This window comes from Mya arenaria, chromosome 15 (genome assembly GCF_026914265.1).
Source record: "Mya arenaria isolate MELC-2E11 chromosome 15, ASM2691426v1".
NCBI classification, from domain to species: Eukaryota; Metazoa; Mollusca; class Bivalvia; order Myida; family Myidae; genus Mya; species Mya arenaria.
In genome coordinates, this window is record NC_069136.1 from 8,913,735 (window position 1) to 8,939,144 (window position 25,410).

At 34.7% G+C, this 25,410-nt stretch overlaps 1 long non-coding RNA gene and 1 pseudogene across 2 annotated transcripts; one reads left to right on the forward strand and one right to left on the reverse strand.

The window, feature by feature from the left end:
* Window positions 1-25,410, reverse strand: part of LOC128220161 (tyrosine-protein kinase SRK3-like) — a 62,987-nt pseudogene that overhangs the window by 7,927 nt on the left and 29,650 nt on the right.
* LOC128220163 (uncharacterized) lies at window positions 20,139-23,592 on the forward strand. 2 transcript variants are annotated; one of them, XR_008258727.1, is made up of 3 exons: window positions 20,139-20,226; window positions 21,573-21,651; window positions 22,219-23,592. It is a non-coding gene; the product is annotated as an uncharacterized LOC128220163 (long non-coding RNA). The 2 variants fall into 2 exon arrangements; XR_008258726.1 differs by lacking the exon at window positions 20,139-20,226 and adding an exon at window positions 20,529-20,604.

A 25,410-nucleotide genomic window follows, 5' to 3' on the forward strand; every position in this document is an offset into this window, starting at 1 on the left:
AACAAGAGCTGTCACAGTCTTGGAATGTGGAACACATGTGGCAAGTTATTTCAAATCTGTCCATACAAGGGAAAGTTACAGCCCGGACACGAGTTATTGAGCCGGACACACGGACGGCATTAAAAGTGGGTAATAAAACAAAATTTAACGATGATTCTAAGGCAATGTTATTAATTTGTTCCTTAAAAAATGTAAAGTCCATATAAAAAAAACCCTGAAAAGTAAAAACTTTAAAAATATTCAAACTTTAAAAATAAAATTTCACCAGAAGCATTGTTTTGTATTTAATGATGGATTACATTAAACCAAATATTCAAAAACATCACACTGTATTGAAAGGTAAAGTACTATGTTGTCAGTGGAATCCAAATTCTAATGGAATGAGCTTAACATGTGATAAATTTGTCCTCTTGAGCTGATCAAATACTCTAAGAAGCTTAAAATGGCTGAGCTTAACTTACTGATAATATATTTCTTTTATAATACTAATTAATTGGTATCAAATTTATCAAGTCACCAGTTAAAAAATCATGCACATGATAAAAAAAGTCAGCTACTTTGTGGTAAGAACTACATGTATCATATTCATTTGGTAGAATTGAACTAAATCCGATTTTATTGAATGACCGATCATGAAAAAAAATGAGATTAAATGACAGATCACAATTAAAACTTAGAGAACAAGAGATGTTTGTCAAACATTATGCCCCCCCACCCCCCTCGAGCACCATGTTGTCAGAATTATATGGACAATTGAATGAAATATGCATGGACCTAAATGACAGCTGATTTGTCACAAAAATTGGATGCCGTTGAGGTAGTTTTAAGATTATGACCATTCAAAGTGTGAGGATAGAGCATGTTATGACCATGTCCTTTGACTCTATGACCTCAAAATCCATAGGAGTCATCAGTAAGTCACCAAAAACTTGAATGTCAAGTTTGAGGGCCATGGGTGCAGGCATTGTCAAGTTATTACACAGACAAGCTTTTTCCATTCAAGGTCACTGTGACCTTGAATTTTGACCCAATGACCCCTAAAATCATATGGCAAGTTCGAGGGCCAAGGGTGCATGCATTGTCGAGTTATCACTTGAACACTTTTCACATTCAAAGTCACTGTGACCTTGACCTTTGACCCCTTAAATCAATAGGGTTCATCTACTGGTCAGGTCCAACCTCCAAGTCAAGTTTGAGGGCCATGGGTGCAGGCATTGTTAAGTTATCACTCGGACAACCTTTTATCATTCAAGGTCACTGTGACCTTGACCTTTAGCCCAATGACCCCTAAAATCAATAGGGGTCATCTACTTGTCAGGCCCAACCTCCAAGTCAAGTTTGAGGGCCATGGGTGCAGGCATTGTCGAATTATTAATCGGACAACCTTTAACCAATCAAGGTCACTGACCTTGACCTTTGGCCCGATGACCCCCAAAAACAATAGAAGTCATCTACTGGTCAGGCCCAACTTCCATATCCGACCTACCAACCGACATGTGCAAAGCAATATATACCCCTCTTCTTCGAATAGGGGAATAAAAATTAAATTACCAACATCTGTTAAGTAGGAGGATTATGAGCTCAAAACCTTAAAAAATTGATCCAAACCAAAAATCATGAAAAAATGACCAACTGTATTGTTCTAGAAATAATAAAGCCCATTGCCAAATCAGGTGTTACCTTCCCAGACGTCAGCAAACTGTCCACTACCGAGGCGTCGGACTAGTGTAACTGTGTCTCGGTGAGTCGAATAGTCGTCTTCCTTTCCTCGGTCCTGTGCCCATGACAGAGAACGCGGCTTGCTGCACACCTGACTCAACCGACAACAGAGGCCGTCTGCGCTCTCTGAAAGAGGGGAATAAATCATTAAAATTAAGTAAATTAAAGCTGTTTGGGATTTCATCAATAATAAAATAGAGTATAATAAGTCCTCCAGTTGCAGGTCCTATACCAAAGACAGAGAACAGCACAATTGACTCAACCAAGAAAATAAGTCCATCTGCACTCACCAAAAGAAGGGAGTAACAAAATAATTACGGTACACTCTCATTTAACAAGAAATAAATTGTACGCATCAAACTAATCAACCTTTTGAATAAACATGAATATTGTCCACCTAAGCAAACTAAGGGCACGTCACCTTAATGCAATAGCAGCTACTAACTACTTCTATATATCTATAATCAATTATGCAGAATCTAAGTTCTTGCACTATGGTGACAGCACAGCAATATTTTGCATGAAAAACAAATTGTTCACATGTTAAACGAATGATATGAATAACAACAAGCGTGTTGCAGAGCCCTCTGATCGGGAAATTGACTGTTGTTGTTTTCAGTCAAACATCAGACATAACTAATCAATGATTAAAATCAGAGTTATTGGCCTTGATATACATGTGCATAATTATATGTGTACAATGTTTTAATCAGTTTTTGAGCTATGGCCAAGGTTAAGGTTATTGCAAATGGCGCCATCAATGATGCTAACTATGGCCAAGGTTAAGGTTATTGCAAATGGCGCCATCAATGATGCTAACTATGGCCAAGGTTAAGGTTATTGCAAACGGCGCCATCAATGATGCTAACTATGGCCAAGGTTAAGGTTATTGCAAACGGCGCCATCAATGATGCTTAAGACGACACCTGGTTATTTTAATACTTCAACTTTTTTTTAAATAGATAAACTTATAACAATAATAGACAACCAACTCTCAATATCAGATCACCCTTAATATCTAGGGGAAATCGGTGAACAGAGTTAAGAGACAGGGCACTTCAAGCAGGAAGAGGTAATAGAAGAATATTACACCGTTTTAACTCCGGGCAATCTAGGGTTAATCTGTGGCTATTATGCACCATTACTGCAGGGAGTAACCTTTCATGATAGTTAGAAGGCCAGGAACATTCCAGAAGACCACATATTCCCACGCTCTCCAGCACCCAGTAGACAAATTCACACTCAAATGTCAACTTAACTGCCGATCAGTTTTTTTTTTACTTAAAAATAACAGAATGCGGCATTTTCACTACAAATAGTGAATTCTGAAAACTGTCACATTGTGCTTGTTTATGAAAATAAAACAGAACTACACTCCTTTTGGCAGGCAATAAAAGACGTACATACTTATAGCATGGGCCGGAGGCCTTTTGAACAATAAACTTTGAACTTTGAACTTTAGCAAGTATGGTAATACAACTGCTATTTTCACATTTCTAGGCAGGACCAAAGGTGCTCGTCACTTTGCTGGATACAGTAATACATATTTTATTTTTTATTTTATTTTAATTTTTTATTTTTATTTTTTTATTATTTATTTTGGTCAAAATAGTGAATATATGTCATTTAAAAAATTATTCCACAATTTTTCATGAAAGAAAATTAGTATAATATATAAATAAATATAAGGTTAACATGTGCAAAAAATCATCAATTCCAAACGGACCTAATCAATAGAGCATAGTTCCTAAAATATTTGAGATAATCTAATAATTTTTACTGTTTTGATAAGGTAAGATTTTTAATTACAAGAAAAATATAACTTTTATGCTATAAATAGAACGTTTTTTGTTGCAGTATTTCTACTTTCACTTTGGATTACATTTGAATGTTTTTCCAGTTACGTCATTAAAACAAGGAAAGTCGATGGTAGCCGTCCAATGAAAACGCTTCGTGTAGTTAAGTCATAGCCGAGTGCGCGGTCAAGGTCAAAATTCGAAGTGAAAGTAAAAACACTGCAACAAAAAACGTTCGATCTGGATAAATACGCTTCTTACTCAACGAGTTTTTAATGGTAGGAATGATATTTTAAGCTTCTCTTTGTAATGCATACGGAAAGTTTGCATGTCAGTCTGTTTTTAACGTGTTTTAGGGGGGAAAAATTCTGTTGTTTTTTAACCTCCCGGTTCTTTCGTAATGGCGAATTTCAGCTTCTGGTCGGTGCATTTTGTTTGAATATGCCGTAAAGGTCAATCTTACTAGCATAAGTTATATTTTTCTTGTAGATGGGAATCTTACCTTATCAGAACAGTAAAAATTATTAGATTATCTCAAATATTTTAGGAACTATGCTCTATTGATTAGGTCCGTTTGGAATTGATGATTTTTTGCACATGTTAACCTTATATTTATTTATATATTATACTAATTTTCTTTCATGAAAAATTGTGGAATAATTTTTTAAATGACATATATTCACTATTTTGACCAAAATAAATAATAACAAAAAAATAATATATATATTTAAAATAAAAAAAAATATGTATTACTGTATCCAGGCATTGTGACGAGCACCTTTGGGCAGGACCTTAGAAACTGTACATTTAAATAAATTCAGATTTATATGGATTCTTTTTTGCTGTTTATTCAGCAGATATACAACTTGAATGTTTTATAAGTATGTTTTATTTCACACAGTATATTCACTTTCTAGATAGCAAAAACTACTTTTTGTTTCCTGAAATTGACAGATTTGTTTGAAACATAAAGTAAATGAATATGCATGAGGGCATGGTAACATGGTATCTCCCAAGTGCATTCTAACACATTTTTAGGTCTTAAATTCCACCATGACAGATAGCTCTATCAATCACATAGACGGGCCAATAATGTCCGCCAATAATGTCCAATATCAAATGTTACATTTATCTGAATTCTCCTCTGTGAACATCAGTCTCTATCTGGCATGATGCATGTCAAAAAAACTTTCTTTGGGAGAAAAATGACAGTAGAAGAATTATAATATTCTCTCTGTAATGAAAAAGTTGGTGCATTAAAACAACTTATTTGGGCATGGACGCAAACACACTGCATTATAATCTGCATTGTTCATATTGTTTTCTTCAAAATAATTAAATCACCTCCTTTTTTTTTTACAATACTTGTTTCTGAACTGTTTATAATAGCACATGATTCACAATTCAGGTTTTTGTTTGCTAAGCCTGTTTGTCTGAAATAATAAAAGCCTGGAAGTCACTTGTTTCTTAATATTTTTCCAAGGCTCACCAGTGTCAGTTTAAATATCTTCATATTGATTAGCTAAATTAAATAAATTATATTAAAAAGCAATTCCATGTAAAATTACAGCTGAACAGCTATCTTCAGATAAAAAGTCCTGAAACCTATTCAATAACTTAATTATCTTCCTATCTTTGTCTGACAATTACCGTATTTGTCCTGTCAGGCAATGGTAGGCGGTGTTCATTTTCGCACACAAATGGCAGCATATTCAATTTCACCCTTTGCCTTGACACCCACAAGGTCATATTGTCTCACCCATTCTCCATTGTGAAAATCTCTATAATCATGCAGATTTCACAATTTTGCCAGATTAATTATCCTTCCCTTTTATGGTCGCAAACTGTCATTCTCACATGCATAGGAAAGGCCCTTAGGTTTTACAAGGCAGATGTGAACATTTTTTTGGCAAATTTTGAGTAAACATTGAGATTTGAACAGATCCCAGAATGATTCAGAGAACCTAGTCGTTTACCAATGTGAAGGACACGCATGACTAGAAGTGCATTTACGGTAACATGCCTCAATTAGGAAGACAAGGAGACACAAATTTCCTTGAGAACCACAAGACACAATTTCCTATTGTGCCCCAAGATATATATATATATAACTCAATAAAATCTTACAAATTAAGCTTTTTCCAGAAACTTAATGGAGAAATTCTTAAAACCTTTCCAGTGTTTTTGTGATTGATGATAAAGATTGAAATAACACTATCGTCAGAACACGAGAAGTAGACTACTTGAAGACTATCATTACAACTACATTCAATTTTAGTTACGCATTTAAAGTACTGAAATAATAATCCATTCAACATCAGTAATATTCAGCTAAAAACAAAATGAAGTCCGTGGAAATTTATATAGAGTTTAATCTAAATTTAAGACATCATTCAGTCCATTTAATGAATTTTTATCGCTCCAATTAATTTTTTTGTAGCACAGTATGGGAAATTGAATGTAGCTAACAATCAATGCTCAGTCTCTTAAGTCTCTCATAAAAATAGCCAAATATCCAATAATACCTTTGTCAACACAAATACTATTCAAAAAGTAATGCGCACCTAGATAATGTTCCACCATTTCCGACATGCTGTCAAACATGCGTTTCGGTGTGATAAAGAAATACTCTGTCCTGTTCTGTCGTCTTGTGAGTATCTTGTAGTGTTTAACGAGGTACCCACGTAACTCATCACAGTCGCGAACTGACAATGTCAACGTGTCTGAAAACAGAAGAACAAAGTTAACACCCACTGATTTCTGTCTAGTCAATTTTGGAGCATATTTATCACAGGTATTTTAGTTGGTTTATATTTCATGGATTTTAATTTTCAGCAAAATTTGCTTTAACACACAAGATGTATATAACGAAGCAATATTACCAGTTTGACACACAAAAAACATTGACAAAGTAGAATGGAATATAATTCAGGGGTCCTCATAGTTGATAATTGTAAATCAAGAAAAGTAGCTGAAGGTCTGTTCAAGCAGAAAGCAGGCTTAGACCCCTTTTGAAACTGTTTCAAAAGTCATTTATCTTCATTTAAAAATACTTCCTACAGTTTTAAATACAAATGTCTGAGCAAAAAAACAATGTTTACAACTGTACAATAGACTGAAGTTGAAAAGTCTCAATTCCGATTTCCTTGTTAAAACTGGAGTTTAGAAGCCCTGTAAATATCAATTATTTGTCCAAGGTTTGAGTAAATCCTGATAACTGGATGCTGTAAATGCAAATTTGACTGACATAAGAGAAGGATCAAGTGATTTACGATCTATCTTATTGTTCTTGCATAACCTCATACAAAAAACATCACTTCCTCATAATACCATTGACCCTAGAGTGAATACAGTGATGGGAATTCACACTAGCCTGATTAGGGCCTTGTAAAACTGTTTTAGGGCGTAATAAATGATTTATGATTATGTAAGTATGTAAGTTTTTTTAATTTTATTTTACATAAGATTATATAAAAAAATGAAGAAGTTCAGGCCATTGGTGGAAAATCTGAATTAATTGCACAGCTATATGAAAAGGAAATTGGACTTCTTTTCTCCCAAAATAAGAGGTTTTGAAAATATCTAATACAGATAATGAAAACAATTGCTCAGAAGCACAATTTTCCTTGCCAGACAAATTAAGTATAAAAATAATTACAACAAAACATATTTTTTCCAAAGACCCATGTTCCAGGAAATATCTATTATGTATGAGATTCAATTTGTTTGGCACTATCTCATGGTGGCTTTAATGTCTTGGCTGAAACACCACGGGGGGAGGGCATGTAACTGACAGTTCATGCCATCATATAAGGCAATGTTCGGAAAAAACATCAAGCCACACAAAGCCTTGAGATTGAGGTTTACATAAATAAGGATTGATGGCTAAGTGAGGGTATTATTTCTGTCTAGTTGAGCATTTCGAGGATAATGATCTGCCAGCCACATACAGCTTTATATCACGGTCTGATTACAGAGTCCTCTGTACACGGATGTTTAAGACATTTCCTTCTTGTATACATACTAAAAGCAGTCTGTACGAAAGTCATTATCACATTGCAGGACACGAGGTCCTGCAATACAGTCTACATTGCAGGACCGGACTAGTTTTTGCAGGACCAAAAATTTTATGTACATTTTAGTGAAAGTCAGAGCTTCCAACAGGGTCTAAAATCCAAGTCAATGACTCTTGAGATCTGATTTTCAAGAGTCAATATCAGATCTCCAAGTGTCATTGTTCTTTTTTTCTTAATACTTGGTCTTTCTTCATAAATTATAGTTCTCATCTGTCGTAAGATGGCATTGCAAGGTACATGATTATCCATACGTCCAAAACTGAAATAAAAAAAACAAACAAATCCAGTGTTTTATTAGGATCAGCTGTATTAATCCACTTTTCATTCTAGAAAAATCTCAAGTAAGAGAAAAAAAATATTATCAATTTTACTTAATAGTATATCCGTGCTCCAGTCAGTATTTGAAAAGGGTAGGGTGCTAGGCTATTAAAGGGCACTTTTGATGCGCATTTTTAATGGGGCATAACTGCAAGGGCCATTGCTCAATTCATAATGTGTATATGTGTAGTAACTACTTTCAATACTACAATAATCATAAGTTTGCTATGAACACTTTAGCTGTTATTTTTACTTTAATTAGTGTCAAAATTATGTATATTTTGTATACTTTAATTTCTGAAATTTTGCTCTGTCAAACAAAAGGGCACAGAAGGGTGGAAAAGTACAGCAGGGTGCCACACCCTGCTATATAGGCCTAGCTGGAGTACTGGACTATACCTTGTTGTCTTATTTCCTGCTCTTAGGTGGTTAAAAAATTCCAAGGGTCAAAACATGGAAAATTATGTTCTGACACTTGTGAACATATTATTTATTAAATGCATGTTCAGTGAAAACAGGAATTATGCATGTAACCGGTAAACCCTATGCATCAGAATCCTACATGCAACAGCGATTGTTGAGTTGCACCGACATTTCTCATTTCTATTTTCAGTTTCACTTTCATGTTTTTCATTTTGTCCGGAAGCAAACAAAACATTCAATGTTCCTATTGTCAATATTGCAACATCGTATTTATTTTTTAATAAATGGCATAACAATAAAACAATAATAAATCTATAATATTACAGAACTTTATTGTACACTGAAAACGTTTTACGCGTTCTTCTTTCACTTTAATTAAAATTGACAGAAGGTAAGCGTGCACCTGTTTCCCGTGCTTTTTAGACCACGTGCAGGGTTGTCAACAAGTTTTTGTTGAAGCGACTGAAACAGAAAAGTAGGCGGCCAGCTAGGGGGATCCGTGGGCACCCCCCCCCCCCCCACCCGGAAAATTTTGAAATTCAGCGCTTCATTTCCTGCATTCTGGGGCATTTTGGGAGTATTTAATTAATTAACCCTTCACTTCCTAGATACGCAATTTTACTTATCTATCCATAGCTTCATACATACCGAGATCCACGATCGATAGCTTCATAGATACGCAATTTTAAGTACTTGTAATGTAGGGTCATTTATTTTCACATCTGTTGCTTGTTTATTTCCTAAAAATTTATTTCCATGAAGTATTAACATCGCTAAATACAATGCACTAAAAAACCACACTATGTTACTATTTTAAGAATTTTGGAAAATCGCGAAATAAGGTCATTGGTATCAAAGATGTAAAAAAACGTTGACTGCGCAGGTTTGTTGGCATTCCTGTCTCGTTTTCCTCGTGGAAACAATTCTGCAAGTTATAATTAACTACCAATAATACAACTATATTTAATTGATCACGAGCCTGACGTCACAGGTCATGGTTCAGAATCGTGCCAATATGTCGGCAATGTTGAATAAACAAATACGCCGAATCGTAAGATAATGATTCCGATTATCGGAAAATTTAAAACCAGTCAAGGCGCTGCTCTAAATTTCGAAAAGAGATGTTATAGGCGAAAAGGGCCGTTTTTAGCGGTAAGGAACATTTATTACCAAAGAAACTCGCCAGCAATTTTTTTTTCTTCCGGAAAGGTATCCGTTAATTTGCATAATGGGCGGAGTTAACACGTCATTGAGTTTGAGTGCTGCTAATTGACATGGAAACCGTTCAGATTCCAGATCGATAATCAGTTGTCACTTCGGGTGTTAATTGCTCTTGACTTTAATTGATTTAAAAAGCATTTAGATCATGCCTTGCGGCTCCTTTTAAATGATTAATAATACACATTTATGATATCATTTTCGGGTCATTTACGATTTCTGTGCGTCAAAACCCGTGGAGCTCGGGTCGATAAACGCTCTGATTAAGTTGGTTTGATCAAGTAAACATAGGTTAGTTAATAATATTCACATGATACACGATTAACACATATTTATTTAATCATTTTGCCCCACAAATTATTGCCGGACACGCGGGCCTGCAAAATAGCTGCGATTGTCGGACCTCGTCATTTATTACCAGCGGGAGCCGAGGTCCGACGAACTTTCGTACAGACTGTAAAAGGACATGTTTCTAGCCAATGTTCTGCCTGATCTGAACTGTAACGAAATATGGTTTTGAATTCATACGATGAAATCAATCCTTACACGAAGGCAATTATATGGAAGAACAACACCTGGTGTCCTTAGTCTCGGAAATTGTTCTCCCAGCAAATTAACTATAAAGGGAAAAATCATTACACTCTCTAAATTCTAAAATGGGAAGGTAGATTATTATCAGCTGTATTCAGGTAGAAAAATTCTGCAGACTATTGAAGACATTTATAGCACCACAATTTCGCTAAAAAGCGTTTCTTAGAAGGCTTTTTAAATTGTATTCTTATATAAACTTTTCTATACGACAGCCTATTAACAGTATTTTCATGTTTTCCTCAAAATAATAAATAGAGAATATGGTTTCACATCACACAACCCAATTATCATACACATGATCAAACTGCAAGCCAAACCCATTAAAATGATGGCCATGTGTACTAGCGTGGAACTATTTAACAAAACAGTAATAGATATTTCAAGGTGAAAGTCAATCTATTTTCCTAAGGTGAAGTTTATGCCTTTTGAAATGCTGATCAAGTCCAAGCAATGTAGCCCTAAATGCCATATATAAATCCTGTGCATACCTGGGGAGGCCTCGCCCTGTCGCACGAGAAAAGAGCCCTTTGGGTAGCCTGATGATAGAAGCCACTCCTCTGACGCATTACGACTGACCTTTCCAAAATACCAGCTGAAAATACATGCAGATTTATTGACATTGTAAAATCAGGCAAGCATTGTTTGTGGGGTTAGCTTAGTTTTACTAAATCTGTTGGGCTTTATTGGGATGAAAAATGTGGGCTTATTGGCTAATTGAACCACGCTGGAATCATTTTCCTCCTGTTTCATTGGAGTCCATTCTGAGAAACTTCCCTTGGTGGGGATCTAACCCACAACCTCTTTGATGAGACAGGGGTACCTATATCACTAGACTACTTTCAACCCAACATGCATATTGATTGACCCTGGGCACATTGTCAAGCATAATTTGCAGGGTAAATGCCTTTAATAAATCGCACATAAGATGACCTTAACAAATTAAAGGTTTTGGAACCACCTTTTAGCATTCATTCATCGGTCTTCTTGTCTTTGATAACATTGTAATCAGAAAAATTCAATGTCACACATATTTTGTCATTTTATGATTCAAAGAAGCTCAGGCCTAAAAAAAATAATACATTTGGTTCGGGTAACCCGACCCTACAGACAGAATAGGCGCCGACCCTACCGTTTTTATAGTCAGTTTGAAAAAAAAGAAGAGAAAAACTAAAAAAAAACCTAAAAAAAACCCAGAAGATAACTTTAACACCATTATCCAATGATGAAAATGATATTCTTATATAAAGCCTACCTACCCTACCTGTTTTTGAAAAGGATGTAACCCTAACCAAACAATTTATTTTTTTAGGCCTCACCATTACGTCTATGGTCTCTGAATAATTAATGACATTGACATCAATTTTGGTCAATAACATTCCCCATTAATGGAGATCTTAAAATAGTCAACCCAAGTTACTGAAAATGCTACAAAACCTATCATACCAAGGGATGGGTTGTTGGTCATGGTGGGGCTTTGTTGAAGGGGCAGAGTGGTTATGGTGGGGCTTTGTTGAGGGGGCAGAGTGGTCATGGTGGGGCTTTGTTGAAGGGGCAGAGTGGTCATGGTGGGGCTTTGTTGAGGGGGCAGAGTGGTTATGGTGGGGCTTTGTTGAGGGTCAGAGTGGTCATGGTGTGGCTTTGTTGAAGGGGCAGAGTGGTTATGGTGGGGCTTTGTTGAAGGGGCAGAGTGGTCATGGTGGGGCTTTGTTGAGGGGGCAGAGTGGTCATGGTGGGGCTTTGTTGAGGGGGCAGAGTGGTCATGGTGGGGATTTGTTGAGGGGGCAGAGTGGTTATGGTGGGGATTTGTTAAGGGGGCAGAGTGGTCATGGTGGGGCTTTGTTGAGGGGGCAGAGTGGTCATGGTGGGGCTTTGTTGAGGGGGCAGAGTGGTTATGGTGGGGCTTCATGGTGGGGCTTTGTTGAGGGTCAGAGTGGTTATGGTGGGGCTTTGTTGAAGGGGCAGAGTGGTCATGGTGGGGCTTTGTTGAGGGGGCAGAGTGGTTATGGTGGGGCTTTGTTGAGGGGGCAGAGTGGTCATGGTGGGGCTTTGTTGAAGGGACAGAGTGGTCATGGTGGGGCTTTGTTGAGGGGGCAGAGTGGTTATGGTGGGGCTTTGTTGAAGGGGCAGGGTGGTTATGGTGGGGCTTTGTTGAGGGGGCAGAGTGTTATCTGTGGACAGAGCATTTAGCCCGTGCCCACCTGAACTTTACACAAAAGACCACTTACTCATACTGCCTTAGTTGCACCTCTAGTGGTGTGGGAGGGGCAAGGCTACGGGGTGGGGACAGGGGGTAACCATCCTTCTGCCAGATTTCTCCACTGTCATCCTCGTGTAGTGTGTCCGACAGACTCAGCAGGATGAAGTTGTCCTGAAAGTTAAACACAATATTCAATATACTTCTTTAATATTTCTTTTTTCCTTAAGATTTTGCAGTAGTCTAGTGAATTATCTGCAGATGTGGAATTAATATTTGTTTCAATTCACAACATATTCATACAGCTGTTCCCCTGAATAAAAATTATACCACAGTAAATTTAATGCTATATATATATATATATCTTGACCAATGATAATAGAGAAAACAATACTGATGCAAGCATTTAAGTAGCTGCAATTTTTGTTAATATTTCTTAGTTGTTATAGTAGCAAGACTCATTAGTCAAATGGCACATTTTAAACATACTAAATTATGTACCAAGTTTCATATAAATATCTTTCAATTAACTATGATTTTAAATTGTGACCATCACTGAAGTTTTTGCATTACATCAGGAGCAACATTATTAAATAGCAGCACCATAGTGGCTTTGACAACTTTTGTTTCTTCACATAAAAAAACAACAGAAACACTAAAAGGAAGACCAGAAGAATCAGCCACTGTCAACCTATAGCATAATGGCCCAGAAATATCCCCAGAGAGTCATACACCATAACAGAATGGAAGACCTTTCACCATTGTCAGGCTTATAATATAATTCTGCCTGCAATTCTATCACATTTCACAATATCAGGGAGTGATTTCATCTGAATATTAGCGTGCATCATTCCACCTTTGGGAATACTACAAAAGGACAAAAAGTTTCATTACAACCTCTTTGAAGAATTGTTTGAGGTGATTTTTAATGAAAAAAATCAATGAGAAATACATAGGTGACTTTTCATTCAAGGATTGATCATATTCCTGCTTGCGTTATGTATGCATGCAGTTGGGCATGCAAGCAAATTTCATGAATGGCTTGCCCCCCTACTTTCATATAGAATTAAGCAAGATTTTTTTTTAAATGATTAATACTTATATTTACATTTCAAATGATTATTCATTGTGATTAAAAATAAGCGGTATCTTCTGCAATGGAGAATTGATTTTGTTCTTCAAGAAATGTAACGGACAACATAGGTTTGTATAAAAGAGTAGGTGATTTTTGTAACGTTGTATATCATTGGCATATCACTAACCCAATCGGAGTGCAATATTGAAATAAACAATGATGTCATAAATCCTTACGTATTATACAATATGAATGTCCTGTTTTATCAAGGCGAATTTAAATAATATTGATTGAAGTCGCTTCAATTACCGTAAGTTCATGAAGGTGTTTTTTTTTTCTTTTTCCCAGCTTGTTTTTGGGATATGTGATTTGCTTTAAGGAAAAGTTATCTAATTGAATTAAACCAAATACAATGTCCTTTGTAATTTACACATGTTTTACAAAATAACCACTCTATACAAATCCATGTGAATTTGTTTTTTTAGGGCTTTTTCATCTTTTAACTGGTTTATTGATTAGGATTATACCACAGGGCAGATGCGCCTAAGTACAATTCAAATATAACTATTGACTTGTAACTACTATAGAAGAAACACTAATTCTGGACTGGTTTCAATATTGGTCTTATTTGGATCTAAGAACGATGTAGCTAATCAGATAACTTGTTATTAATAACTGACCATTTGAGTGAATGTACTCACTGATGTATGACCATAAGATTAACTCAAGTTGTAAATTGAATACTAACTTACGTTGGATATTGAATACCACCCCACAGAACATTAAATTTATGGTTGAAATAACGTCCCGTCCTTCCACTTATATTTACCTGAAAGTCCTGAATGCCTCCAGGCGGTATTTTCACCTCTTTTCGACACATGGGGCAGGCAAAGTATCCGGATCGAGACCCCGAATTGCGCCTCACATAATCACTCAGGCAGTGCTCACAGAAGCTGTGAAGACATGGCAGGGCCTTCGGCCGCCTATACGGCTCCAGGCAGATTTTACCTAAAGAGAAAGAAAATGAACAAGAGTTAATAGGACATTTATGGTATAATTTTAGTCCAAATGTACCATATATCTTCAATTATAATTTTGCTGCAGATTGTTCGTATTTAAAAAGGTCACTAATTTGCATTGTTTAAAATTTGCAAAACTATTTCGTCACCACTGGTAACCAAATAAATTTTGTAAAAAGTGGATTTGAACCCTCTAAATATAAAAACAAGCTACAATAAATTCACTTTTTTTATCAGATCATCTACAACTGAACCTCTTAATTAAAATCTCAATTTAGGCACTAATATCAGATATAGGCGACTTTTGAACAAAACATATGACTACAAGTATATATAATTTTGAAGCTAAAAACACAGCAGTTATAATATAGGATTTATAGACTGCTTTCGTTTCGTGATGGTCCAAATTTGCAATTACTGACTAATCAATCAGACCTTCCAAAATATTGATTAACTGTTGTTTGTGAATGTTTGATTCAAGGTGTCACGATATCAAACCACATAAAATGGGAAACACAATAATTGCAACTCATGCACAGTCACAGGAAAACTTTCAAGGGCAGGTGAAGATAAAGGCTTTTTGAAGCTCTTTTCTGAAGCCATATATACATGACAGTGCTAAATGATGTTGAAACTAAAGAAGCCAAACTTGACAGGTATGTCAAAAAATAAATATTTTTAGCCTTCCTCGTGCAAAAAATGCCCGGAAACTCATACAAATGACTTAAGTATCGAAAATCAGGAAAATTTACAACACGCTTTTTCATTTCATTTAATAAAACAACAACAAGAGATGTTTGTGAAACATTTATTGTTATCTCTAAGCACTGCTTTGTCGAAACATGTGGAGGTATTCAATAAATGTGTTTTATGTGTTTAGACTGTTGTAATTAACTTTTGATCAACAGACACCCCACCCCAATTTGAGATTGTACTCAAAATTCATGGTCCTAGGTCACACACCATTCTGTAGTAAGCTTGAGGAAGAAGTTTTCATAAGAAGTAACATATGTGGCCTTAACCTTTGGTCAGCTGACACACACACCCTAAAGTGACCTGTCATCTACTGGTATGGGGAAACCTACCACTGAAGTATCTGATGTTATCAATGAGTATTTCAAGTTTCTATTACCCCATCATTTTCATTTTAATTGAGTAACAACAATGAACAATTGTTTTTTTTTAAGTGTGATATGAAACAATAACATTATTTGCATTGGATTTAATGTCACAAGTGTATATTGTCTTTAACGATTAGAATATGCTTGTACTATTATACCCGTATGACATTTCTTTGCTTTGGACTCGCCATAACAAATGTTGTTGACAATTCCATCAATTATTGATCCTGCCATATGGCTTAAGCATCACAAGATAGCTCTGTGTCTGTTATTAATTCGGCTTATCTCCTCAGATAGCTGTGAATTCAAATAAAGCGTAAAAGTGTTTGATCAAGTTTTTTTCTACTTTTTCTGTCCTTCTTTCTTTGACATTTTTGCAGGAAAGTTTGCATTAAAACATGTGATTTTCCTGCACCTGTCTATGATCGTAAAGCATCTTATCTTGGACCAATCACAACAATCAGAACATTGTAAGCCATTATCCAACAGATATGACCTAGAAAATCGTCACTATGGCAGCGCCCATATTGTAAACATGTATGTGTTTTCAACTGTCAAGGAACTTTCAATGTTCTAAGGAGAATTAGTGACATCATATTGCTCCCATATAAGTCAAATTTCTCAAAAGCGTGAAAGGCACGAAATTAATTATTCATTTCAGTCCATTGTTTACATTATCAAATGGCGTATCTACCTAGCGTAATGATAATCGAGGTAACAACCACACTACATTTTCTTGTATCTCTAAGCCTATTTAGGAGGTCTATTCAGAGGCTTGCCGGAGATGGCCAAGCTGTTACATTTTCAATAACAAATCCTACTCTTAGATCGTATAAACAAAGGAAAGTTTTTATAATCAAACAACGTAGTACCCGTTTATTTCCAGTTTGCTGCTGGAAAATGATTGGCAATATAGGGAAACAATTTTTTTTAAATGAGGTAAAATAATTTAATTTGATGAATTGCGTATTCTGTCATTTCTTATGTGTCTGTTACCTGCCAGTTTTTTTTTTAAAATACTTCCTTTTTCTATGATTTTAATTGCGATTTTAAATACACACCTACAACTGAAACTCTTGTTATAAAATCCCAAAGGAATCCAAAAATTATTTTCCTGACCATATAATGAGAGAGACCACCTAACTGTTATGTAACTACTTACATGATAGGAAATCTTCTTGTAGCTTCTCTTTCAGACTGCTACGTTGTGACACTGCCATCCTCAGCCATTCTGAAACACACAACACTCTCATAGATAAAATGGGTAAATAAGAGCACCACAATTCCTTGTCAGAGTCATGAGTTTGTAAAGGGGCATAACTGAACAATTATTAAAGCCAGAGTCATGAGTTTGAAAAGGGGCATAACTGAACAATTATTAGAGCCAGAGTCATGAGTTTGTAAAGGGGCATAACTGAACAATTATTAAAGCCAGAGTCATGAGTTTGTAAAGGGGCATAACTGAACAATTATTAAAGCCAGAGTCATGAGTTTGTAAAGGGGCATAACTGAACAATTATTAAAGCCAGAGTCATGAGTTTGTAAAGGGACATAACTGAACAATTATTAAAGCCAGAGTCATGAGTTTGTAAAGGGACATAACTGAACAATTATTAAAGCCAGAGTCATGAGTTTGTAAAGGGGCATAACTGAACAATTATTAGAGCCAGAGTCATGAGTTTGTAAAGGGGCATAGCTGAACAATTATTAGAGCCGGAGTCATGAGTTTGTAAAGGGACATAACTGAACAATTATTAGAGCCAGAGTCATGAGTTTGTAAAGGGACATAACTGAACAATTATTAGAGCCAGAGTCATGAGTTTGTAAAGGGACATAACTGAACAATTATTAGAGCCAGAGTCATGAGTTTGTAAAGGGGCATAACTGAACAATTATTAGAGCCAGAGTCATGAGTTTGTAAAGGGGCATAACTGAACAATTATTAGAGCCAGAGTCATGAGTTTGTAAAGGGGCATAACTGAACAATTATTAGAGCCAGAGTCATGAGTTTGTAAAGGGGCATAACTGAACAATTATTAGAGCCAGAGTCATGAGTTTGAAAAGGGGCATAACTGAACAATTATTAGAGCCAGAGTCATGAGTTTGAAAAGGGGCATAACTGAACAATTATTAGAGCCAGAGTCATGAGTTTGAAAAGGGGCATAACTGAACAATTATTAGAGCCAGAGTCATGAGTTTGTAAAGGGGCATAACTGAACAATTATTAGAGCCAGAGTCATGAGTTTGTAAAGGGGCATAGCTGAACAATTATTAGAGCCAGAGTCATGAGTTTGTAAAGGGACATAACTGAAGAATTATTAGAGCCAGAGTCATGAGTTTGTAAAGGGGCATAACTGAACAATTATAAGAGCCAGAGTCATGAGTTTGTAAAGGGGCGTAACTGAACAATTATTAGAGCCAGAGTCATGAGTTTGTAAAGGGACATAACTGAACAATTATTAAAGCCAGAGTCATGAGTTTGAAAAGGGGCATAACTGAACAATTATTAAAGCCAGAGTCATGAGTTTGTAAAGGGACATAACTGAACAATTATTAAAGCCAGAGTCATGAGTTTGTAAAGGGGCATAACTGAACAATTATTAAAGCCAGAGTCATGAGTTTGTAAAGGGGCATACCTGAACAATTATTAGAGCCAGAGTCATGAGTTTGTAAAGGGACATAACTGAACAATTATTAGAGCCAGAGTCATGAGTTTGTAAAGGGGCATAACTGAACAATTTTTAAAGCCAGAGTCATGAGTTTGTAAAGGGGCATAACTGAACAATTATAAGAGCCAGAGTCATGAGTTTGTAAAGGGGCGTAACTGAACAATTATTAAAGCCAGAGTCATGAGTTTGTAAAGGGACATAACTGAACAATTATTAGAGCCAGAGTCATGAGTTTGTAAAGGGACATAACTGAACAATTATTAGAGCCAGAGTCATGAGTTTGTAATGGGGCATAACTGAACAATTATTAGAGCCAGAGTCATGAGTTTGTAAAGGGACATAACTGAACAATTATTAGAGCCAGAGTCATGAGTTTGTAATGGGGCATAACTGAACACTTATTATCAGAGTCATGAGTTTGTAAAGGGGCATAACTGAACAATTAGAGTCAGAGTCAAGAGTTTTACAACAGGGCATAACTGAACAATTAGAGTCAAAGTCAAGAGTTTAACAACAGGGCATAACTGAACAATTAGAGTCAGAATCAAGAGTTTTACAACCGGGCATAACTGAACAATTAGAGTCAGAGTCAAGAGTTTTACAACAGGGCATAACCAAACAATTAGAGTCAGAGTTAAGAGTTTTACAACGGGGCATAACCGAACAATTAGAGTCAGAGTAAAGAGTTTTACAACGGGGCATTACCGAACAATTAGAGTCAGAGTCAAAAGTTTTACATTTGGGCATAACTGAACAATTAGAGTCAGAGTCAAGAGTTTTACAAAAGGGCATAACCGAACAATTAGAGTCAGAGTAAAGAGTTTTACAACGGGGCATAACCGAACAATTAGAGTCAGAGTCAAGAGTTTTACATTGGGGCATAACCGAACAATTAGAGTCAGAGTCAAGAGTTTTACATTGGGGCATAACCGAACAATTAGTCAGAGTCAAGAGTTTTACAACGGGGCATAACCAAACAATTAGAGTCAGAGTAAAGAGTTTTACAACGGGGCATAACCTAACAATTAGAGTCAGAGTCAAGAGTTTTACATTGGGGCATAACTGAACAATTAAAGTCAGAGTCAAGAGTTTTACACAGGGGCATAACCGAACAATTAGAGTCAGGGTCAAGTTTTACATTGGGGCATAACTGAACAATTAGAGTCAGAGTCAAAAGTTTTACGACAGGGCATAACTGAACAATTATTATAACCAGAGTCATGAGTTTGTAAATGGACATTACTGTAAAATTATTATAACCAGAGTCATGAGTTTGTACAGGGGCATAACTGAACAATTATTAGAGCCAGAGTCATGAGTTTGTAAAGGGGCATAACTGAACAATTATTAGAGCCAGAGTCATGAGTTTGTACAGGGGCATAACTGAACAATTATTAGAGCCAGAGTCATGAGTTTGTAAAGGGGCATAACTGAACAATTATTAGAGCCAGAGTCATGAGTTTGAAAAGGGGCATAACTGAACAATTATTAGAGCCAGAGTCATGAGTTTGTAAAGGGGCATAACTGAACAATTATTAAAGCCAGAGTCATGAGTTTGTAAAGGGACATAACTGAACAATTATTAGAGCCAGAGTCATGAGTTTGTAAAGGGACATAACTGAACAATTATTAGAGCCAGAGTCATGAGTTTGTACAGGTAGCAATAACAACGTAACGTCGTTTTTTACACTTCCCTATTCTGCACAATGCTAATACCACTCCTCACTCTAATGGATATTACTCCTGCAAACATTTATACTTACTGCCGAAAATGGTACCAAAATAATCATGAATAAATTATCTATCAACTGTAGTACGGGTTTTATCTAATTATGTGAAACAAAAAAAAACGAGCAAAAAGTTTCACAAGCATTTTTTGTAATATGTCGTTTTTCTGCCGGTCTTGGGACGTTTTGACTGTCATTTTATACTTCCGATTTCGGATATTTTAAGAATTGTTTTGATTGTCAATGACTTTACAAGGATACATTGACGTCTCCTGCACCGGTGAGTATAACTTTCATGAATTATTATGTATATTTTCTGCTTTTATTTTGACAAAAACTGAAACAGGGGGTAAAACATGCTGAATTATAGGTCCAAATCGAAAGAGAACAACAATGCATCATCGAATTTCTGAAAATTCATTCATTTATCTACACAGTGATACTATCCATTTGATTAAGTAATCTGTCGCATTTTTCCGCAAGGGCTATTTATAAACACATCGTTTCTGAGAGTGGCCAAAAACAAGAACAATTTGATGACTCATTAGGCATGCAACCTTAAAAGCCGAGAGTATCCGAATTAACCAGGAAGTAATTTTTGTTTACTTTTAAAATGCCAACCTCTGTAAATAGTAATTTATTTTGAGTAAACATTGAGGTAGGTTTATGCATATCATTGTTTTATTATATTTAGAATGCTATTTATAATGGGTTGCCAATTCTTTTGCATGAACATTGGTCAAATGTTTTATAATTTGAATAAATAAGACATTTGCAATTGTTTTTATTTTGGATATTGTGATTGGTTTTAATGAAATAAACAGACCGGGTTCTTTAAGGATCTGGTCACTTTCGGTTTTAAAAAATGTAAATAAACTATTGGAGAATTGGCAGTTATTTTTTATTAAGCCATTCTAAATTATTAATTAAGAATCTGTCAAGCTGAAGTTTGTTATTGTTTATGCTCATGTTTCTGCCACGGGCATTGCCCGACAAATTCATATTAAATAACTTAAAGGAGCTCGACAACCAAAACCCAATTAATCAAATTACAACGCCAAGTTTCCATTTAGTGTTTTAATGTTTAATAAGAAAAATGAAGGCTGGCTTATATATAAGCATTTCACAATTGAAACTAAGAAAGAAAGCATTTTTTTAATCTTCTAAACAGTTAATTGGATGCCTACCAATTTTAATTGTTTATAGCTCATACATTATCACCAAGTAACTAATACTTAAATAATAATTGGAAAGTATCAAATTTCAACATATCAATGTTTTAATGTGTAAATTTCAGGAAACATTTTTATGTTCTGTATAGTTACTTGGATTATAAAATCACTCTCTGTAAAAATTATTCAACTTTTCAAACATTATTAGTCTTTAGATTTATTGGAATTCCTGTTATGATAGGATTTCAATTGCTGTCATAAATTTTCAACTCAATGTTTTGATTATTCATTTGAAATTATTTTAAACTTCACATTCCATAAATGGCTGTTCTTCCTTTTTGACTAAATATTGTGAGTATTCTTACACATTAGTAAGTCTGCCAATTCATGGGTGGTCAGTTTTGTCATATTTTAGTCTTTTTCCCTTTTTTATTTAATCTTTTCTTCCTTTCAGTGAGAAATAAAGCCATAGAATACATTCATACCACTCAAATTCAGCCAGTCAGAATGATGGGAAGGATTGCAGAACTGAGGTAACTTAGAACTATGATGCATATTTACCAGAGAATATCTCATGAACATGCCATTTTCTTTTAAATCATACCTGAAGTTATTGAGAACTCTTTATAAACTGTGACATTTTGTATGATGACATATTTTATTATTTGTAAAATAAATGCTTTTGACATTTTTTTGAGCTGTAAAGTTGAATTGATTCTTAAATTGATTCTGGTAAATACCAAACTGTGTATTTGCTCTATTAAAAATATAATGTTGACCTTTTTGAGGAATAGTTTTGAAAGGAAAAATAAATTATTATAGAGAAAAGGTAATTTGTTATGTACAAAAAGTGGACAAAAATGTTGAACAGTATGAAGTTTTAAATTAGAAAATCCTTATTTCTCTCTGTATGTATGTCAACTTTATTAAGACAATATCTGGTAATATAATGTATTCCCTTAATTAAATGTGATAAAACCTTTTTACACTGTATGTATACATCTGTATATGTATGTTGCCATATAAACTGAATGCATGTAGTTTCTTTTGTGAACATGTGTATTAATTGAAATCAACACATTCCTTTGTTATATTTTCAGGCTCATGATGGTTTCTGAGAAAAAAACAGCTTGGTGTAATTTGACAGTATTTTTCAGTATTTGACAGTGGTTCTATCATGCAACAGTCATACCATGAAGTGTCTCACAGATTCTCTCTCAATTCCTGCAATATCCAAGATTACAGTGTAGTGCAAAGAGGATTAATTTTCTTGCAATAAGAAGTATCTGCACTTCCAAATACCCCTGTACAGCATGAACAGTTCCTTCTTTTTTTTGAGTGATTATAGAGTGAAAATGTTTCCATATAAAATGTTTTCTTTTTATGTGTAACACTTGTTATGAATGGTTGCAAATACATGCATGGACATTATGATTCCAAATCTATGCACATTTTGATTCCAATAATTAACCACAAAAGTATTTTAAATTTGGTTTGAAACAGAAATATTGTCCTTATGTTTGTTTCTAAACATTATCTGGTATTATTCGTGTTTATAGTTTCCATGTCAATTTAAAAAAAAGTCAGTTCTTTTAAAGATGCACTCTTACTCCCACATAAGATTTACCACAATTAATACTTTTGTTTTATTATTCCAAAAAGGATGAATAAATGTTAAAAACAATTGTTCTAATGAAGGATGCCTACTTCTACTTGAAGGAAATGTGCATAAAAGACAGTATTACTACCATTTGAGATCATAGTAGATCACAGTAAATCTTTATGCATTCACCAATCATTTAATATGTTTGCGTTTTCAGCTTAAATACACGGTTACAATATTTTTATCAATACTTAATATTTTCCAAAAATGAATTATTAAGTAAGTTGTTAAATGGGTTAACAGTCAAAGTATAGGTTTGTTATACATGTGTATGCATTGATACTGAATAAGAGTGTCACTTTAAACAGTTGCCATGGTAACTTTAGAGTCTAGTTTTCTTAAGAAACTGTAATTGTTGTCTAAAAACCTTTGTATTTTCAATGTGATACTTTTTTAGCATGTCCGCTTCAGTCAAGGAAATATTTCTGTTATTTGTTAATCATTTGGTCATACTTTGTATACAATTATTTTTATAATTTAACCTTGAAAATTGCTGACAATCTCATACTTATATTGAAATATTCAGAATCACTAGATGGGTTGAAGTTCAACTATATTACAATTGTCAGGCAAATCATGGCAAGATATACATAATTCTCCTTTTTAACAAAAAGCGATGTTTAAAGCATTTTTTGTATTTTTATTGAATGGTTACCATGGCAACTAATTTTTTGTTTGCCTTTAATCTTCCTATTTATAATACTATTAATTGTAAAAATGCAACAGTCAAGCAGTGAATGGAAGAATGTAAATGTTCTTTGTCTTTTACCTTTTTCAAGCTCATTCTTCAAAATATAAAGCATTTTTAAAATTTCTTAAAAATGGACGTTTTTTCATCATTTTTTAAAGTGAAATAATTTGCTTAAAACATTGTTTAGGTTCTGATATTTAGGAATGTGTATTAAATTTATAAAAAATAAACAAAATGTGTTGTTTGACATTATTTATTTCATTTAAATTCCGACGTTTTGAATTTGACCTATTTTGGCAGAAAAATTGATAAAAATGTAAAATTAAAAGGGCCATAATTCTGTAAATAATTGATGGATTTTGAAAAAATGTGCATATTTGAGTTTGTAATGACGTAACCTTTAAAATAATATACCACTTTAATATACCGCATTAAATTAATTTTTTACGTTGTTATTGCTAGTACAGGGGCATAACTGAACAATTATTAAAGCCAGAGTCATGAGTTTGTAAAGGGACATAACTGAACAATTATTAGAGCCAGAGTCATGAGTTTGTAAAGGGGCATAACTGAACAATTATTAGAGCCAGAGTCATGAGTTTGTACAGGGGCATAACTGAACAATTATTAGAGCCAGAGTCATGAGCTTGTAAAGGGGCATAACTGAACAATAATTAGAGCCAGAGTCATGAGTTTGTACAGGGGCATAACTGAACAATTATTATAACCAGAGTCATGAGTTTGTACAGGGGCATAACTGAACAATTATTATAACCAGAGTAATGAGTTTGTAAAGGGACAAAACTGAACAATTATTATAACCAGAGTCATGAGTTTTGTATCATGTATCTGTTACCTGCATACTTAATTCCATTTCATTTATCTTAGCTTGAGTGTGAAGATAGCAGACCTTTAGACATTACCTGAACTTTTTTTTAAACAAACAAGCTACCAAAATTATCCTTCCAACAGTTAATTGTACTTTTCACAATACAGCAGGGGCCAATTTAAAGCATCCTCCACTCTGAAAATTTTGAGGCAAACAAGCAGTTCCCCGGGATTCAAACAAAATAATTTCTCTCATGAAATTTCATTCCTCTTACAGGATTTGCAGGACTATAAATCCATGGAAAAGACCCACGCCTGGAGTGCATATCATTAGGTTGTTGTAAAGGATGCAATGTATCTTCTTTGCAATAATAATAAACACAAAATTTGCATTTTATGTGAATTCAAATATTTACTGGCAAAAAAACTGGATACTTGAAACATTTATATTGGCTCTCATAATTAAGACAAATTCCTTCAAGATAAGTTATCTTGAAAACTATCTGATCAGATGCTCTTTGAGTGCATCAAATTCCAGGAGGTTCACAATCATGGAACTTCATTTTATCCTCTTTGTCCAAATAGACATCAGTGCTTCATATAGACATCTCTACCGCTTCAAATAGACATTTCCAGCACTTCATATAGACAACTTCAGCGCTTCATATAGACATCTCAGTGCATCAGTATTTTTGTGATACAGGAGCCGGGGGCCTGCTGTTTTGGTGTATGTTCTTACATTTTTCAATGGGGTCAGGGCCCTTCAAATTGTCAAAATAACAACAAAATGACTTAAAAGTAGTAAATTGACCATAATGATTATCTCAATCAAAGAAAAAAAGCAAAGCCCCTTTAAGATACTGTGTTTGAAAAGTTTTAAGGAAATATAACCGCATTTAATTATAAGCATATCTGTAATAGCTGACTTGCTAAGACCTAGTGAAAAGTCAAAATGTCTGTGGATTAAAATTGAGTCATTTTTTTAAATTAAGTATACTTTTTAGGATTGTGACTGGAGCTGAAATTCTGCCACATTTTCAGTAAAAACATTTTTTTAAATTTTAAAAACTTTTTTATGTGCTTTTATATTCTTGGAATGCCAGAAACTGT